Source organism: Kogia breviceps, chromosome 10 (genome assembly GCF_026419965.1).
Source record: "Kogia breviceps isolate mKogBre1 chromosome 10, mKogBre1 haplotype 1, whole genome shotgun sequence".
NCBI classification, from domain to species: Eukaryota; Metazoa; Chordata; class Mammalia; order Artiodactyla; family Physeteridae; genus Kogia; species Kogia breviceps.
The window spans coordinates 79,589,084-79,604,002 of NC_081319.1; the positions used below are offsets into that span (position 1 = coordinate 79,589,084).

At 43.1% G+C, this 14,919-nt stretch overlaps 1 protein-coding gene across 1 annotated transcript in view; it reads right to left on the bottom strand.

Annotated features, from left to right (window-relative positions):
• ADGRF1 (adhesion G protein-coupled receptor F1) overlaps positions 1-2,848 on the bottom strand; it is a 56,436-nt gene extending 53,588 nt beyond the window's left edge. The window contains 1 exon segment of the mRNA XM_059076595.2: positions 2,678-2,848. The gene's annotated coding sequence lies outside the window, so the exon portion shown is untranslated.
• Positions 2,849-14,919: the final 12,071 nt, after the last annotated feature.

The following is a 14,919-nucleotide window of genomic DNA, read 5'->3' on the forward strand; positions in this document are numbered from 1 at the left end:
TACCCAAGGTGATTGGCAGGTACCGAAGCCCATTGATTGACAAGGGTTCACAGATAAGCACCTTTGCCTCCTTACCACACTCTGTTCAAAGACATCACCAAAAGCAAAGCAGGCTCTTGATTAAAAACCCACTGCTGAACAGGAATCCTTCTACTGAACGGCACGTGTAAAGCCTCTCGTAAATGAACCCCTGCATCCCGAGGCTATTGAAATGATTGAATGAAAGTGCCTGGTACAGAGTATGTGCAGAATATATATGCTCAGTAAGTAGTCGCAGGTATGATGTGTCTTTCTGCTGCCACCCTTAGGTAAATATTTCACATGGATGAACCTGAAGATGCATTCCTCACAGCCTCACAGGCTTTCAGTGAGCCTGTGTTTATGAAAAATAAAAGAGCAGAACACACATGCAGATTAGTTGTGTTGCTAGTACATGACAGTCAAATACACATCCATTTGCAAAAGTCATAAATCCAAATTGCGAAAGTGTTCCCTGACCCAAAACTGTAATTTAATCTTCAAAATATCAAAGTGCATTAAAAGCACTTAACCATTTTAATGTTTGACTAACAGCAGGGAATGTTTTGTGCTAGCTAACATTCAGTAAACCCTCCACAAATGCTAAGGAGGAGAAAATTCATACTCTTGATTATTAAAAATATTGGGTAAGCCAAATGGCTTTATCTCCTTTCTCATAGCATACATCCTCTCAGGCAAAGCTCTTCAGTGGTTAATACTTCAGACTTGTAAGTTTCACCTGTCCAACTGGAAATGGTTGAGAGTCTATTCATTCATTCATTCCTTCCTTCATTTATTCACTCACTCAGAGAAACATTTATTCAGTTTTGGCACTGTGATAAATGCTGAAACAAAAATGAACAATGCTGGTAATAAAGGGCTATGAGTCCATGTGAAAGAGTGTACAGAGTGCCATGAGACTCAAAGGAAGGTACCCTTGGTGGCACCTGGAGGTAAGGGATGGGTTAGTATTCAGGAAAAGTCTCCTAGGGATTAGAGGTGAAATAACTCTGGAATTGGGTCTAAAACAGATATGTAGATAATGTGGCACTGCAGTGGGTTTAGGGTGGAGGGAAATGGACCGATAGCAAGTTGGGAAAGTCAGAAAAAGAACAGCATAATTCTGGGCAAAGTGAAAAGAGAATGCTTGTTTTTGTTTTGTTTTTTTTTAAATTTATTTATTTTAATTATTGATTTTTGGTTGCATTGGGTCTTTGTTGCTGCGTGCGGGCTTTCTCTAGTTGCGGAGAGCAGGGGCTACTCTTCGTTGAGGTGCACGAGCTTCTCATTGCGGTGACTTCTCTTGTTGCAGAGCACGGGCTCTAGAGCGCAGGCTCAGTAGTTGTGACGCATGGGCTTAGTCGCTCTACGGCATGTGGGATCCACCCGGACCAGGGCTCAAACCCATGTCCCCTGCAATGACAGGTGGATTCTTAACCACTGTGCCACCAGGGAAGCCCGAGAATGCATGTTTAGCCTGTCTCTGTGGGGAGTGGAGTGCAAGAGGTTTAGGTGAGAGATGAAACTAGAGAACTGAGTGGTAGGCGGGGGTTGCATGATTTCTTGGTCCCACTAAAGAGTAAGGGCCTCATATTAAAAGCAATAGAGAGCCACTGAAGGAAGTTCACCCCCAATGCTTTGTAGGAGGTAGACTGCAGACGAAAAAAAAAAAAAAAAAACGGAGGCAAGAAGAGCATTTTCATAATCCAGGGAAAAGTCAAGGACGGCAGAAAAGGAGGGCAGTGGATACATATCAGAGGTGCTGTGGAGGTTACGTCTACAAGATTTGGTGACCGACTAGCCGTAGGAGATGAGAGAAAGAGAGAAAGCCAGGATGAGCACCCAGGTGTCTGACTCGGGTGAGTAGATGAATGGTGGTGCTCCTTCCTGGATTGGTGTACAGGAGGGAGAACAGGCTTTACAGGAAAGATGAGTGCAATTTTGAGTATGATGAGTTTGAGCTGCCTGTATGGTATTCCAGGAGAAGCGATCTTGAAGGAAGCAGTTGGAACTTAGGGCAAAACGTGGGGTAGAGATACAAACATAGGGGTCGTCAGTACGCAGGTAGGAGGTGAACCATGGACATGGGAGAAATGACCAGGAGAGACTAAGAAGGGATAAGGTCCAAGGACCCTGAAGAACTTCAACAGTTGAGGGTTGACGTGGAAAGGAATCACCAGAGAGGGAAAAGGAGAATTAGGAGGTGGTGGTGTCTTAGAAATGGAGAGTAGAATTTCCAGGAGAAAGGAGTGACCATAGAGACAACTACTACATAAAATCGAACAAGCTGAGGGTAAAAGGAGCTCTTTGCCTCTGACAGTTAGGTCCTTAGTGTTTCTTCCAATCATTTTCGTGGCCTTGGGGGTTGGAAGTGGGAAGCTTGTTGTCAGGGAGTTTGAGGGTTTAAAGAGGAAACCATGGTCGTGAAGAGTGAAGCAGGCAAAATGAAGATAGAAGTGGAGGTGTTAAATATAAAGCATCCTTTGAAAGATCTTATCTGGGAAGGGAAGAGAAAGGGAAGCTATCAGGGGAGATGGGGAGAAAGACAGGTTAAGAGAGGGTGTTTTTAAAAGATGAGGGAGACTTGAGCATCTTCATAGGATATGAAAATGGAGCCAGGTGACTAAGAAAAGGGCACTACAGTGCAGAGCAGACATACCTTGGAACCAGCTCCTGGAGGATACATTTGGATGTGGAACGCAACAGGAGACACCAGCAGTAAATTGGAGAGAGGCTGCCTTTGTCTGAAACCGGAGGAAAAGAGCCAAGTGTAGGGTTCTGGGTGGCTTCATCTTCTCCCCCAGGCTAGAGGCCAGGAGGTTTGCTGGCAGAGGAGGCTTGAGGGGAGGGAGGAAGGCTTAGGAGAGCAGATGTAGAAGAGGCAACATGACCTTTGTCATGACGCTTGGAATTAAACTTCCTGAGAACACTGTGCTAAAAACTGTTTTGGCTACAGCACCTAGAGGAAGTTTTCCTCCGAAGAGATAACCAGCTTCCTTGGAACTTCTTTTGCCCTTTATTTTTTCACACTTCTGTGTTCGTCTTAATTAAATTGGCCTTTATTTTGGTGAGTCATCCAAGAATATTCTGGGATGGAGCATGTTACAGCATGCAAATCCGCTACACCCATTTCTCCCCATGGATCGAATTAGCGGCCACCCAAGGCTCATCTTCACCCGGCTAATTCAAGTGACATAGCTGTCCTTATGGTGGAGAATTACTGTAAGTCTGGTTTGGCAGCCCGCAGAGGTTGTCAAGGATCCTCGTGAAAGGGGCAAGGTTCGTGGTACCGAGGGGACAGATCTGCTCTGTGTAACATTATTGTGGCAGCAAAGCTCAGACCAAAAAGGGCACAACATCTCCTTTGGACACCAGATCATGGGGCCAAGCAAGATGCTATCTGGCCCTGTCAGCCTCAGAAAAAAAAAAAAAAAAAAAAAAAGATGGTCTTGAAACAATCTGGGCAGGGAGACAATAGAATTCTTTATTTCTTGGCACAGAAATGAATGAATCTTTATTCCAAATGCAAAGCAGGCATTAAATCCAAGGACAATAAATGGTGAGACCAGCATTCCAGGAAAAATCATGGGCTTTCTCTGTGCCTTCACAGTGAAAACAGCCCCATGGGACTTCAAAGAGCCGTGAACTTCTTTTCTCTTCTTAAGCAAAACAAAATTAAGAGGAAACAAGGGCTTCCTACAGCTGTGAATGCCCAGACTTTCTCCCTACCCTATCCCAACCCTGACCCCAATGCAAGGAGCTCTCATCCTCTCTGGTCTAAAGCAGCGTGGTACAGCGAGTGACCTTGAGGTTGAATGTGAAGCTTTCTGGGCACTGCTTTGAGATCAAGGTTGAAACATTCTCCAAAGCATAATGGACTTTCCTAACCCCCTGTGCTTCACGGCCTTTTCCCTATTCTTTAAAGATAAATTTATATGTCTTTGAAAAAGCCCCGACATTGATCACGTGATCACGTATGCTTGCAAAATAGATAAACTTGGAAAGTGCGGAAGGTGAGATGGTCCATGTTGGAACAGTGTGCACTGGGGTACTTTGACTTGCCAGCTCTTTGATGCATTTTAAAAATTAGTTTTTATTTATAGAGACACGTGAATTTGGTCTTGCAGGACGAAGAGACACAGCAGTATTCCTTGAGCTCAGGTTTTCCCCTCCTGAAGGAGAAACTTCATGCTAAAACTGATCCTACTGCCCAGAAGTCACTCCTGAGTCAGGGAATTACAAACAAAGTTTGCTCCACATCACATGGTCCCCTCCTCCCACAAACATCCCCCCCACTTGAATCTCACAGTTTACATATTCCCACAAGGTCAAGTCAAGGACATTCGGTCACATGCAGAGTTATGGAAACAGCACGCAACATGGGCCGACCACGCACCAAACTCAGAGATTAAAAATTTCTCTTATTTCCATGTAAGATTTCACATGGGACTGCTTCCCTTTGATAGAGAGCTGTCCTTTTCCCAGAGCAAGACCACAGTGTGACCCATCTTTAGGACAGACTGTTCTGGTTCAGTTCCATGAATATTTCTGTCCTGGTCCTACCATTTGCTAAACATGAGGGTCTTAAAAGAAACTGGAAACCGGGTCTGGGTCTTAAGGGCCTTACAATCCAGACCAGAAAAACAAGAAACATACACACACACATGAAATAGTTTGTTGATTCATTCATCCAATCAACAAATTTTTGTGAAGAATCTCCTTTGTGCCAGGCACTACAGGAGATACTGGAGAAACAGCAAAGAAGTCTCGATTCTGTCCTTAAAAGGCTTGCAGTCTAGCTGATGGAAACAGACCCATCTGTAAGCATAACCTTTGTTGAAAGGAAATATGCCAGTGGTGGCAGGAAATTGTTTGGGGCAGAAATGACATACAATAAAAGCTGTAGGAGTTTGTTAACTGAAGAGGTGAAGGACAGCAAGAGATCGGGAAAAACTACATGGGGAGATAAGGTTTGATGTTGCTCTTAAAGGACGGTTAGAGTCTGGATAATTAGAGAAGAGGTGAGGCCATTCCGGGAAGAGAGACCCATCTGAATATGAGCAGAGTACTTCCAGGACATGGAGGGGACAGTCACAGCTGGAGTGAATTACTATGCATACTTGAGTCCTTTAAAATGCAGCAAAATATCCAGCCTCACACTGAAGCAATCTGCCACAAAGAAGTAATCATTGAAATGATGATTAAAATATAATGTAGACATATACATCTCGTCCAACTCTGTCACTTATTTGCTGTGTATCCTTGGATCAGTTATTAAACTTCTCTGGGCCTCCGTTGCCTCGTTTTTCATGGTAATACCCACTAGATAGGATTGCTGTGTGACTAAGTGTGTTATACATGCAATATGTTAGAACCGTGCCTGGCACATAATATGTGCTCAATAAAAACGTGATTATTAAATATAGAAAAAAAGTACTGGGGGATATGATAATAATGGCTAGCATTTATTGAGGGCTTACTGTCTACCAGGGAATGTACTAAATGCCCTATCATTAGTATTAGATAATTTCGGGCTTCCCTGGTGGCGCAGTGGTTGAGAATCCGCCTGCCGATGCGGGAGACACGGGTTCGTGCCCTGGTCCGGGAAGATCCCAATGCCGCGGAGCAACTAAGCCCGTGAGCCATGGCCTCTAGGCCTGTGCGTCCGGAGCCTGTGCTCCGCAACGGGAGAGGCCACAACAGTGAGAGGCCCGCATACCGCAAAAAAAAAAAAAAGTATTAGATAATTTCATGTACACCAAAATATTAACATCTCTGGTAGTGGAGGCACCAGGAGACGGCATGGAAAGATTTCTCCCCTACACTACTTAAAACATCCATTAGTGCCTGTTCTTGGTCAGGTACCTAGATATAGAGCTTGAGACAGGGATTCTAACACAAGTGAAATATTGAGGGTGCTCTCAGGAGAAAGGTGGGGAGAGAAGGGGATGGGGCAGGGAAAGAGCTAGCCTAGGATGCGGCCTCACCGGGGATCTAGCTTTAGCTTAGTCCCACAGGGACCACCGGAGTGTTAATTGTACCAGAACCAATGCTGCCTTGAGGCAAGGGGACCACCTTTTGTGACAATCAGTCATTGGCTGCAGGGTGGTGGACATAACCTCCCCTGTGACCCCAGCCAGCCCAGGGCAAGTCTATGTGGAAGGGCGTGGCTGCAAGATCTCAGCAGCCCACACTCACAGTAGCTGGAAGATGGATACACGGGCTTGGGAAGAGGAGTTCAGGCTCCCCATAAAAAACCACCCCAAACTAAGTGGAGGAAAACATTTATTTTGCTTACAAATCTACAGTCTGAGCAAGGTTTCTCTGAGACATTTTGTGTCACATGGTATCAGCTGGGGTAGCCTGAAAACCGGAAGTGACCTGACTGGGGACCGGGACCATCTGAAGACTCATCCTGACTGGCAGTTTGTACTGGCTGTTGGCTGGAACTCCTACCCGTGGCTTCTCTGGGAGGCTGCTGGGCTTCCTCCCTACTCTGGATTCCAAGATTGAACATCCCAAGAGGAGAAGGAAAAAGTGCCTGGCATTTTTGTGATTTAGCAGTAATCTCTTGATGTTTGACTACATGGTGTATTTTTTGTTTTTTACCTGTTTTGTTTGTTTGTTTGTTTGTTTCAGCAAAAACTGCTATATACCCTAGTCCCTCCCTTACCTCTTTGGAACAGCTCCTCAGAGCTATCTGAGAGGCTGTCTCTTGGGCTATAGTCCTCAGTAAGGTCCCCGAATAAAGCATAACTCAAAACTTTTAGGTTGTACAAGTTTTGTTCAATCGATGGAGCTCACTACAGCTCTATTGGCACTTTATTTCCATTGTAGAACTAAGAAACTTGAAGCTCAGACAAGTTTTTAAAAACAGACAGAAATCACACAGCTAGCAAGAGGTAGACCTGTGGAGTTCCATCTTGGATCTGTCAGACCCTGAAGTTCCTTCTCTTTCTGCAGCCCTGTTGCCTCCCTGCCACCTGTGTTTTAAGAGAAGGCTGTTATGTCCTTGAAGATCCATAACAATTGAATAACAGCCACAGTAATCAAGAGGATAACAATTCTAATAAAGATGATAAGGACCTTGTTGTTGTTTTGAATACCACTAGAATTCATTCCCTTCCAGTCCTGGAATATTTACAGGTCTGGAATTGTCATATTTATCTGAAAGGAAGGCCCAGCTGACTGCCACTGGCTCTTGGCCATGTGTAGACAATGCCTGGTCACTTGTCAGTGTTCCCCAGGGATACCTGCTTCATGTTAAAATCCTGACAGCATGCCTCATTTCACTGTATAATTGTACTGGCCATGGCAAGGCTGACTAAATTCTCCTGATGCTTCTGCTAATTCCATGAGCCCTGCAGGTTTGAAGAGCCCAGAAACAGAACAGGGCACATCCAGGAGTGCGATCCAAAGGCTGGAGGCTCCTCTGGTTTTTTGATGTGAGTAAACTTTCATTGTCAAAATGTCAACATGAAAATACAGGTAGGGCTTTCTTCTCAGCTTGTATTGAATGCTAAGACTGGAATTGACATCAATGATCCCGTAATACAGTGTTTCAAACTGTACTCTGAAAAGCCCTGAGATGGTGGAGTCAGGAAAATCTGAACAGGTCAGGGTCTTGGTTTCACACCGCAAGTTCAACCAAATCACCCATACTTCTAACTACGGCTGTCACATTAAATTTATTTGGAGAAAGGGCCCCCAGCTGAAACAAGTCAGAAAACACTGTATTTTACTGGTGTAGAAACTGAGGCTTAGAAAGGGTTTGCCGTGGCCAGACCATGAGAAGTTAGAGGCAGGACTGAGATGAGTAGCTGATTCCTCGGCCAAAGCTCTCCCCACTATCTGGGCTCCATCACCACTCGGAGTCCACCTGTCTCCTTTGTTCTGGGCTCTTATTCTTATGAATTTGCAGCCAGTTATTCCCTGGCCCCTCAGCTGTGAATCAACTCATCCTGAATTCTCAAAAGCCCCTCTGTGAATCAAGGTTTCAGTCCAAGTGTTCTTGGCTTTTCCCTACTCAGTTCTACTCATGGCACATCTTGCTCAGTTGAGTGTCAGGCTGAGCCCTATTGGAACCTGAGGAGGCAAAGGAAAAGTGTGTGTACCTATATACACTTATTGAAACCTCCTCCCAGATTTTGAGCCAAGGGAAAACATTAGTGAAATCTCTACAATTTAAAAAAACGTATCTATATATAAAGCCCAGTGATATCCAATTCGTTTGCTCACTAGTATCAACCCTCATACACTCACCCAAGAGGATGCAATGTCAATGTGGACCCAGGAACCAAGGGTGGATTGGAAATGGCTGTATAACAGGATCATTAAAAAAAAATAGTAACAGCTTGTTTATATGTAAAATTTTGCTATTTTGTTCATCAGGGATTTTTACATGAGTTTTTATTAAGTATTGCATTCAAGGTTTATTTTTGATGAAAAAAATCTTGATTACTTGATTCTGGATTGCTGAGATGTTGTTGTTGTTGTTGTTTTTTTTTTTGGTGCTCCCTTAAATTTTGTGCTTCACTTGTCTGACCCTACTTCCAGTGCTGTCGTTCACTTGTGCAGTATGACAGCTCCTCCCCACTGCAGGGCTTCCCAGGCCCGTCTATGTAGAGAACCCAAGGATACAATAGCCCATATGGTCAGCCAGTATTGTACCTCTTGTGTCCCCCTTAAAAATCTTGGAGACCCACATTACTTTATTATTTATCTCAGCCCTCTCCTCCCACCCAGCTCCACATCAAGAATGCTCTCTCAAATCATAATTCCATTTGGAAAGGTATCTGCTCTTACTCCTTCTACCAATTCCTTTTCCTGTGAATGCTGAATCAGAACCGGCACAAGACTTGGTTATCATTAGAACTAAGTCAGGTATGTAGATTCCAGAAAACTATGTGAAGGCATTTCCAACATGTTCATAGATGGTTTGGCGTTTCCGGTTTAACTTGTATCCCTAAGGCTTCTTCAGTCTTTGTAATTCCTTGTTTAGACAAAAATAATATAGAATTGGGGGGCTGGCTTAGTATGGACTTCTCTGATACCTTCATTCCCCCACAGCTATTGATTTTGAAATAGCCAACACCTACTTGGAAACTGTATCCTAAGGGAGTATGTAGTATGGGAATAAACCAAGGGATGGATAGCAACTAGGTTATGCAACTGTCCCTACACTGTGACACACCAACACAGGTGCAAAAACACCAGGTTGAAGAGAGGCAAAATGTTGTTTTGCTCTCTTCCTTCCTCTGCAATATCTTGGAAGCATAATTCGCAATATACTTAGCCACTTGTTTACCCAAATTTATCCACAGTGTCAGCTGTGGTTGGCTGTCGCTGGTACTCACCTCCCTCTCTCAGGCCTGGGTCAACCAGCTGCAGGAAGCAGGCTCAAAATAAAAGCTCCCTGAGCTTCTTACACATTTCCCATCCTTCCATCCCAGTGACCCTGCACTTTTTTGTTTACATGCCCATAGTCTTGCTTGCGTTCCTAAATCTGGGATGTCCCTTCTGAATTCTATTTATTTCCTTCCTGTTCTCATTAAGGCTAGAGGGGGTCAGGTCTCTTGGGAGAGCCCTTTTATGTTGTGGTTATAATCTGAGGCTGCTGTCGGATGGGCCTGAAATTTTGCAGTGGGAAGCATATCTGTGAGGCATGAGTCAAATGAAAATAATTTGGAATTTTATTTTATTTATTGACTTCCTAGTTGTACCTATTGCATTATGTTTTTAGAGTTTGCTCTAGGGATTACCATATACATTCTTAACTTTTCACAGCCAGTCTAGAGGTAAAACTGTACTACTTTCATGTAAAATATAGAAACTCACATCATTTATGATAGTTTTAATATGTATTACATCCACATAAATTATAAACTCCATATGACAATGTTAAAATTTTTGCTTTTCCTTACGTATAGGTGAAGTTTTCCTGTTTCTTCATATGTCAGTCAATTTTGGATTATATCAATATTTCAGACATTATGAAAAATATGTTATAGAAACTCTGGATTCTGTTATGTTCCGCTGAAGAGTAGTGATTTTTTTTTTAAGTCAGTTTCTTGTGCACACACGATTCAGAGGTCATTTGGTGATTTAGGCAGAGCCTGGAAACAGAATTTGGGGATTTTCTCCTCTGATTCTTTCCTTTTCAGGATTTTCTCTTCACTTTCCAGCAGCTTTGGTTGTCCTTGATTCCATCTTTTGGTTCTCCAAGCCAGAAGGATACAATATTCCACTGGCTTTATTCACCTTCCCAGGCCACAGTTTGGGGCCTGTTCTCAGGCTGAAAGCTGTAAATTAAAAAACAAATAATTAAAAATAAAGGGAAGTGTACCCAGTGCTATCCACTTTGTGCATGAATCAACTCTCTTCCAGTATCTGCATGCTTTTATTCACTTTCTAGTGCCTTCAAGTAACTAGGTTTTTCAGTAGGTTTTGTCCACAGTTTATAGTTTTTTTATCTTCATGAGGGTTGGCTCAACAGAGGCTACTTAACCTTGCCAGAAGCAGAGCTGTCTCACATGCTGTTGGTCTGATTTCTTCTAATGTAAAAATGGGATAGGGGAGGCAAAGGGACAATCTGAAGTTTTATGAACAACCTGGTGATATTTTCAGCTTCATAAATACTTCTGGAGGGCTTCCAAGTTCTCTGTGACAGGGACAGAGGATACAAAGATAAACAAAGCCCAGTAGCCCTGCCTTTGAAGCAATTTACACTTTCATTCCAGTTAAGAGGGAAGTAAATCTTCCCTTCCTTCCTACCCGTAAAATGTAAGCTCTTTGTCGGCTTCTGCTGGGAAAAGAAAGGGGTTAAATTCAGGGATGGGGAGAGAGGACCACAGTTCTGTACCAGGTGTATCCTCACCTGTGCTAGTTCACTTTTCCCCCATACCAACCCCAGTGATGTCATTGTTGTTTTGTTCTTCGCCTTCCTCTTACAGATGAAAAAAAAAAAAACAGTGAGGTTCTGAAAGGTTCAGTGTAACTTGTCTGAAGTCACATCACTAGTCAAGGGAGGAATTGGCTCTAAACTCTGGTTTCTTTCCACTTCTCTTAACCAAAGTTGGAAATATCTGGTCTCTACCTCACCCTTTCTATCTGACTCTGAGCATATCAGGAGACTTCAGTTTCCTTGTCTGTATAAATAAAGCTCACATGTGCTCTTGGTACCAAACCCCACCCTTCAAAGATAGACCAGATGATTTAAGGACCCTTCAATTACTCAGAGCTACACTTCAAATACTATGAGCATGAATCATCCAAAGTGTTTGGTTTTAATCTAGAAATCTCTGAGTTCCAGGCAGCCTGCAAACATTACCCTTGGTGGTGTCATTCTTGGAATTCCTGTAGCTCTTGTTCTACCCCCTAACTCAACATTTTTCACCTAGGGCCTTTGAGCATGCATGATCATTCAGTCCTCTCTGCAAGGATTACAGCACATTAGATGCAGCAGTGGAGTCTAATAATAAAAAATAATAATAATAATAATAAACATAACAACAGTGCCTTATATCTAAAGCGTGTCTTTACTTTCCAAGGCTCTTTTTGAGTCATTATTTCATTTGATCTGCACAATGCTTTGGGGTCGCCCTCCCATTTCCCTTTCTCCTTTTCTAAAGGAAAGACTAATTACATTTTTAATGTCTTTTTTTAAAAAAAACAGAACATTATTTCTATTTTAGGAAGGCAATTTTTATGTGCCAAAGAACATAAGATCCCAAAGAGATTTTCAGTCCATCAATGTCAGGGATTGTTTTCTACTATTTTCTCTGTTTCCCAATCATCTAGCCCTGTATTTATAACATAATCAGCAATGACAAAAATGATAATAATAGTAATAAACCTCTTACTTATAAGTTTCAACACAATATCTCATTTTATAAATGGTGCATAAACAAATGTCAAAAATTCAGGCTCAAAATGCCAACTCTGCCATTTGCTAATATCAGGATTTGGGCCAAATTTCTTCACCTCTCTGGGGTTTCGTTTCCTTACGTGTCCAACCTGAGCAATAATCCAGTGTTGTGAAAAGTGAGGGTACATTTTTTTTTTTCTTTTTTGGCCGCGTTGGGTCTTTGTTGCTGCGCGTGGGCTTTCTCTAGTTGCGGCCAGCGGGGGCTACACTTCGTTGCGGTGCGTGGGCTTCTCATTGCGGTGGCTTCTCTTGTTGCAGAGCACAGGCTCTAGGTGCATGGGCTTCAGTAGTTGTGGCACAAAGGCTCAGTAGTTGTGGCTCGCGGGCTCTAGGGTGCAGGCTCAGTAGTTGTGTTGCACGGGCTTAGTTGCTCCATGGCATGTGGGATCTTCCCTGGCCAGGGATGGAACCCGTGTCCCCTGATTCTTAACCACTGCGCCAAGGATACATTTTAAGGAAAATCTAGTATAGTGTCTATGCACAGCATGCTCTTCAAAATACTAGTTCATTGGTTTTTAAGTGAGGAGAATAGCATTTCCCCCTATTTTTTAAGATGTAAAAGCTAAGGCCCACTTTGTCCAAGGAACACAAAACTTGGCAATGGCAAAGATGCCCACCCACCCCCACATCCGCTTCTGCTTCCTTTCCATGGGCTCTCAGTTAGACTGTGGCTGCCCTAATCTTGACCCACACAGTAGAAATTTAACAAATGATGGTAATAATATTCCCTGCCATGAAGACCCTGCGGTCTGCTGGGCACTGACAATTTCTCTACTCACATTCTCCAAGCATTAACAATAACCTTGCACCCTGTACCTGGTTTATAGATGAATACCAAAAAAAAAAAAAAAAAAAGGAGATTTTGAAAAGTTAGACCACTCACTCAAGGGCTTACAGTCAATTAATGGCAGATCTAGAATTTGAACCCACTTCCCCAAACCTGTGATCTTTCCATTGATTCTTTTCCCTTTATGCTATCTTTCCAAAGAAAAAAAAATAACATGGAAATATGACAAATTATTGGGACATTTTTACACTGTGCAATGTACTCAGGGACAAAAAAAGTTTTTAATTTCTTCCTAATTGCTGCAGTTCTCAAGTAGTTTATCAAACAGTGCTGTTTTTGTCTACCCCTGAGATGCAAAGAAGAGAGAGGATCTGCAAAGGCAGTTCACCCCAACAGTGATGGGCAAGGCAGGTCCCGTATAACAAATCCACCAAACGAAGTCCAAAGGCTCATGGGCTCCAATCCTGTTTTCAGGAGGAACACACTGAACTGAGTCATTTGGGTATAAACATGTGTTTCTTCTCAGTAGAACCAGACTCCTCCAACAAGCTGTTTCAGTGATATAAGCTGGACCAATCTGTTTGCTTGTGAGGGTCGACTCCCAGCTGATGTATTTTGGTTGTTCTTGGCTCTCTAAGCACACGGCCATAAGGAAGTGATTGCTGCGGCTTCCCCAGCTTGGCAACCAAAGCTCTTGGGTGGTTTACTGGGCATGTTCAATCCTAACACCTACTTTCAGCTCTTGGGAGGGACACAGGCAGAGAAGCAAAGAAGAAAGCCAAGTGGTAGGCAAAGGAGAAAACGTAGGTCAAGCCAAAGATGGATAAGAGATTGTCCAATGACCCTGAAAATACATAATCAAGACAAACAAGATCTCTTCTGAACTTCCATGGGGCTTCACCCTAGTACTGATTCAGATGTTCTGCTCAGAGCTTTAGACGTAAGTTCTTCCTGAGTAGAAACTTACATACATACATCTGAGCAGCCACGTGTAACTGTGGTCACGCTATTTCCTTATAGGTCATTTTGATAATACAGGTGGAATGGGCGTGGGGTGGGATGTAATTGTGCTGAGTTATGCCCAAAGTGCATTTCCAGACCCACGAACCAGGAGGCCAGTCAGCCACAATGGAAAAAGCAAGAGGGATGGTTTCAAACCTAAGTATTAACCTTTATGTATGGGGAAAAATCCTGAGCTTGCACATGGCAGCAAGAACAAGGCTGAGTAACTAAATTCCAGAAGCCCTGGGTTTTGGTGTGAGCGCCTCCATTTGCCCGCTTTGCAACTTTGTGGCCTCGGTTTCCTTGGATGTGGGCTTTTGGTTCTTGATACATGAAACAGAGGCAGCACAACATGATGAAAAGGGCATCAAATTTAGACTCAGAAGGCCGGCAGGAAGTTATTTAATCTCTCCTAGCTGACTCATTGCAAAAGTTATTTGTCAGCAATTATATATGGAGCATTAACCAGGTTCTGGGAATGTGGCAGGGAGCAAAACAGACTCAGTCCCTGTTCTGGTGGACCTTACTTGTTAGATGGGCAACTAGATAATAAGAAAATAAACAAATAGGAAGACGTGGGATACAATGCCAGAGAGTAATAAGCTCTATGGAAAAATAAATAAATAAAGCAGGATAGGGAGACAAGGAGGGTTTCCATTTTCATTAGAATGGCCAGAAGCAAATAATACCAACCTCAAAAAGCTGTGAGAAAAGTAAAAGAGAATGTATTTTAACATATGAAGCAAACATACCACAGCATTGTTATTTTTGAACATATCATAGCACTGTTATTATTATTATTTTCTTTGAATGGCAAAAAGGACTACTTTCCATAAGATAAGAGTGGAGTTCCCAGGTTCTGTCCATGGCTGAGAAATAAAGCTTAGCATGTCAGTTGCTCCCATCTCCTTTTCCCTGGTTTCTTTCAGTGCTGCCTCCTTAGATTTTGGGTTTCTTTTTCTTCCTTTCTTTCTTTTCTTTTTTTCCATTCCTGCAGGGGGAACTTGACCTCTGGTAGCAGGAACTTACTGAATGTAAAAACTTCTTGCAGCGCTGGTATTTGCTGCCGTCCATGGTTCATCTCTTCTGCCTGGAGTTCGGGGCTCAGCACAGAGCTCAAAGCTGGGAGGTGGGAGGCCTGTTTGTTTTGGAGAGATCTGTCTACCAGGTGGTAAAACCTTCCTGT